Below are 4,256 nucleotides of genomic sequence, written 5' to 3'. Positions count from 1 at the left end.
TTGATATGGAATAGTCTTGTGACCTTAGGATGCATGTTAGAATCGTTATGTGTGTGATTAATTATATTGAATGTGCCTACCCTTGCTTGATTGAGTCTATCCTCGGTTTTAAATTAGAGTTGCATAAGTATATATATATTCCGGCTTCAAAATGATTTTCCTTATATATATCTACCTATATTATACTTAACGCGTTGGAGTGGGTTACCAGTATTATTCGCTGAACAGATATCACTACAAGAAAAATAGTTTTTAACGACAAAAAATTAGTGACGGGTATAAAAACCCCTCACTAAATGTAGTATTTGCATAGTTTTTGTGAGGGTAAAAAACTACTCTAGCTAAAGGTTTATAATTTAGTGACCAAATTTTAATTCTATACTTATTTTAAAAATATACTCTCATTATTGGTATGAAAGATACTATTACTCTCACTATTGATGTTGAAAATTATTTTAATAAAATCAAATTCCCACCAAAATTTTGATATTGGGCGCCTTTCTTGTACATCAAATTTTACAGCCACATCTTCCCCCTCTTCTCTTTCCACCTCTCCTAAATCCCTAAAACATTCATTCTTTTCCTAAGTCGCCAGACCTAGTCATTGCCTCTTCCTTCAAATCGTTGCAACTCGCTCGCCGCCGTTTTCGCCTCCAGCCATCAGGTATTTTCGTTTCTCTGGTTTTATTTTTCATTATTTTTCTCTTCAATCGGATGTGCCAGGTTGATGACGCAAAGAGGGAAATCTAGCTCGCCATCGGCCGCCAAGCTCGAGGACGGCTGCAATGACGTGAACCTCGGTGAACAACATCGGAGAGAGAAGCTTCGACGACCTTGAACAACGGCAAAGAGGACGTGGATGACGGCTTGTGTTCTGTTTGTCTCTCTTATTTCATGCCCTTTCCTTATTCTTGGTGTTTAAATACCCTTCAATTTCTTATACTCTAAATATAACTGCGGATTCCAAAAATCCATTTTTGATTTCCCTTTTAAGATATAAAGGATGATTCTTGTTGTCAATGTATTATGATATTTCTGCACATTTGTTGTTGATTTCAATATTTTTTGGGATAGTTTGGCTTCTATTTGTCCTTAACGAAGGTGCATTTTAAAATACTTGTCATCTTTTATTTATTTTTGTTGTATTTCATTCAAGATGGTTGTTTTTTATTGAGGAAGAAGCTAATTGGTGGCAGTTTTTTGATTGAGGAAGAAGCTTGATCAGGATAGTGTTTTGATCTCATTTTGTTTTCCATATTATTTTTCACATATCAAAATTCTGAAGTTCTGGATCCTAAATATGATGAATCACTGAATACACATACAGAAGTGTCCATGTAAGAAGACTTGGAATATGGTATGTGTTAATCTAATCTCTTAGGCTTCCTCCAACATCCCTCAGTGTAAGTTCATTTGGTCATCATCTTATGCTTCTTTACTATAAATCTAATTGAAGCAGCCCATAGCTAAAAATAGATAATAATCTGATGATGTTTTTAGTGATTCATTTATGCTTCTTCTTTATGATTATATTATGTGTGTCTGTAGTCATTTAGATTATTTGATAATGAAGGTTGACCAGTTCTTGTATATTCTACAAATGCTGGTGTTGCTCTAGCTGGTCTGTTAGGGACTGTTAGAGCGCAGGGTTGACCATTAACTGATTTTGCCAATCAAAAAATAGTTGTGGTTGGAGCCGGAAGGTAGGTTAAAATACAAGTACTAAAATGTATTCCCTTGTTCATATGATCTATGTTTTCAATGGAAGCCTCATGCTACATTTTCTTATTTTGTCCTTCTTTCTCTTGATTCAGTGCAGGGCTTGCTGTTCTGAACATGGCAATGTAGGATGTTTCGAGAATGTCAGGGCCATCAGCAAATCCCCACTTTCTTGTTTTGGATAAGAACGTAATAATCTACTTATATAGCATGTGTTCTATATCTGTAAATGTATTGATGCTTTAAGCTCTTTGCATACTATGAATACTATCTGAAATTTCTTAAACTTCCAAAAGGTAATATTCTTCATTTTGTCATAATGTAAAACATAATTATATAAGTAATCAGAGATTAGTAAAAAGTCAAAGACAACAAATAAAAAAATGAATGTGACAGTATGCCATTTTTGTCATGCTTGCCCATTTTCTTTTTTGATATTTTTTTTCTTCTGTTTATTTGAGAGACTATGGGTGCTGATGCAGGGTCTTATCACAGAAGAGAGGCAGGACCTTGATCCAGCTGTTTTTCCTTTTGCTAAAGCGGCCCAGCATGAGATCAAGAGCATAGGACTTCATGAAGGTGCAAGTCTTGCTGAAGTGGTGAGTTTACTGATAAATTTCACTTGTATTAGATGCCTTGCCTGGCCTATTTCTTTCTTTTTATCTCACTTTTCTTGAAATGTTCTTGAGTATGTTGAGTATTAATATGTATAAAAGAAACACTTGCCATATCATATCATGAACTGTTTATACTTTGTTAGATAGAAGAATATGACTGTTTTTGTTCTACTAAACATAGTGGATTTCAAAAGAAAAAAAAACATAGTGGATATCTCAGTCTCTAAACATGTGACATGTCACATTATTTTATTTTCTAGGGATTTGGAGGCTTTAATCAGCTCAATGTCTTCCAAATATTTTTACCTTCCACCTAATATGTTCAATGTCTTAAGATTATACTAAAACATTTCGGGGTTTTATTGGCAGTTGAAAGACAGTCTTGTGATTTTGAAGCTGGAAGTGATACGATAATTGATAAGCAGGGGTTTGACTGTTTGACTGCACCACTGTTCTTGCAAGACTTGAGGCAAAATTAGTTCAAATGCAAAAGACTTGAGGCAAAATAACCCGTAAATACATTACTATGACTATTTGTTATAATTAGTTTCTTTGTTTTTATATTAGTCTTTACAAACTTGTATGAAACATTTCATTTTGGTATTGATGATAAAGTCTTTTAATATATTGATCGAGTTTATTTTAATTGCATTATAATTTTTACCAATACAATATTTATAGTTACAACATAACATAATATTGATTAGTGAGAAAAAATGTATTACAAAAATTAATATTTAATGAAAAGTAACAATATACACAATATTATAAAAATAATATTTGACACTAAATTATTATTTTTAGTGACGGACAAAATCTAATATAATGAGAAAAAATGTTGTTAGTAAATAGTAATATTAATGATGGGATTTTCCATCACAAAAAGAACGTTTTAGTGACGGTAAATAAACTATCACTATATGTTTATTCTTGATGGTCTCATATCCTGTCACTATTTGTTTTTAACCTCGGAAGAAATAACGACGGGTGGTGACGGTAAATTTCTTGTCATTAAAAGTCTTTTATGATGGTTTTTGATTTTTAGTGACAGTTTTACCTCTCACTAATGATCAATTTTCTTGTAGTGTATATTTGGCTTTCAGGCACAGATGAGTAGCTCCGGAGCGCGCTAGTTGGACCCGTGGACCTAGCTAGATTAGTTCTTTTATCGGCCTGCATGCCTTGATGTTGTACTAGACATTGATTTGAGGATTTCTGTTGTTCGGATAGTTTAGCCTGTGCATCTGAGTTCTCCAGCTCAGATGTGGCATAGCACCCCAACAATTATGTTTAGTTATGCTCTGTTTGGGATTTGATAATAGAATTGCCTTTATTTCATAAGCATTAAAAGTTTTAAAATTTAGGAGTGTTACAGTTGGTATCAGAGCCTATGTTTGACCCTAGGATAAGACTCTTAAGACATGACTTTAGGACATTAAGCTTGAACTCTAGGTATTTAGGTACATAGGATTCAGGAAACTTAAGACACGCAGTGAGATTGTGGGTTTACCTATCATTACATGCCTAACTTCCCCATCACTCTATTCTACACTTAATTTAAGAATCCCCTACGCTTGTCACATCAAGGTAAGGATGCAACCCACTAACTTACCATTACGATAAATGTTGGCCCTGTAGACCATCAGCATGGCGCCAACAAGAAGTCAGTCAAGGTCCCCAAACCCTCCGCTCACGAATATCTAGCTCAGAATCTACAACAACTAACTCATGTCGCCCAAGCACTAAGCGACGCCGTCCTTCGTAACAATAACCGACCACTACCACCAAACGGAAACTCCGATATCGCTCGGCAAGTCTCGAGCCATCGCCCACCCACCTTCTTAGGAGAAGAGGACCCCACGATCCTCGAAGAATGGATCCGAACCTTCGACAAAATCCTCAGGGTAGTAGAATGCCCAG

General features: G+C 35.0%; 1 long non-coding RNA gene across 3 annotated transcripts; it reads left to right on the top strand.

The window, feature by feature from the left end:
* The first annotated feature begins 503 nt into the window (after window positions 1–503).
* Window positions 504–2,876, top strand: LOC109192262. 3 transcript variants are annotated; one of them, XR_002056076.1, is made up of 4 exons: window positions 504–1,403; window positions 1,574–1,908; window positions 2,202–2,318; window positions 2,706–2,876. It is a non-coding gene; the product is annotated as an uncharacterized LOC109192262 (long non-coding RNA). The 3 variants fall into 3 exon arrangements; XR_002056075.1 differs by having other exon boundaries at window positions 504–1,703; window positions 1,815–1,908; XR_002056074.1 differs by having other exon boundaries at window positions 506–1,908.
* Window positions 2,877–4,256: the final 1,380 nt, after the last annotated feature.

The sequence above is a fragment of the Ipomoea nil genome, unplaced genomic scaffold (genome assembly GCF_001879475.1).
Source record: "Ipomoea nil cultivar Tokyo-kokei standard unplaced genomic scaffold, Asagao_1.1 scaffold1770, whole genome shotgun sequence".
Classification (NCBI taxonomy): Eukaryota; Viridiplantae; Streptophyta; class Magnoliopsida; order Solanales; family Convolvulaceae; genus Ipomoea; species Ipomoea nil.
The sequence above is the reverse complement of the archived record's forward strand: the minus strand, read 5'-3'. Positions and strand labels throughout refer to the sequence as shown.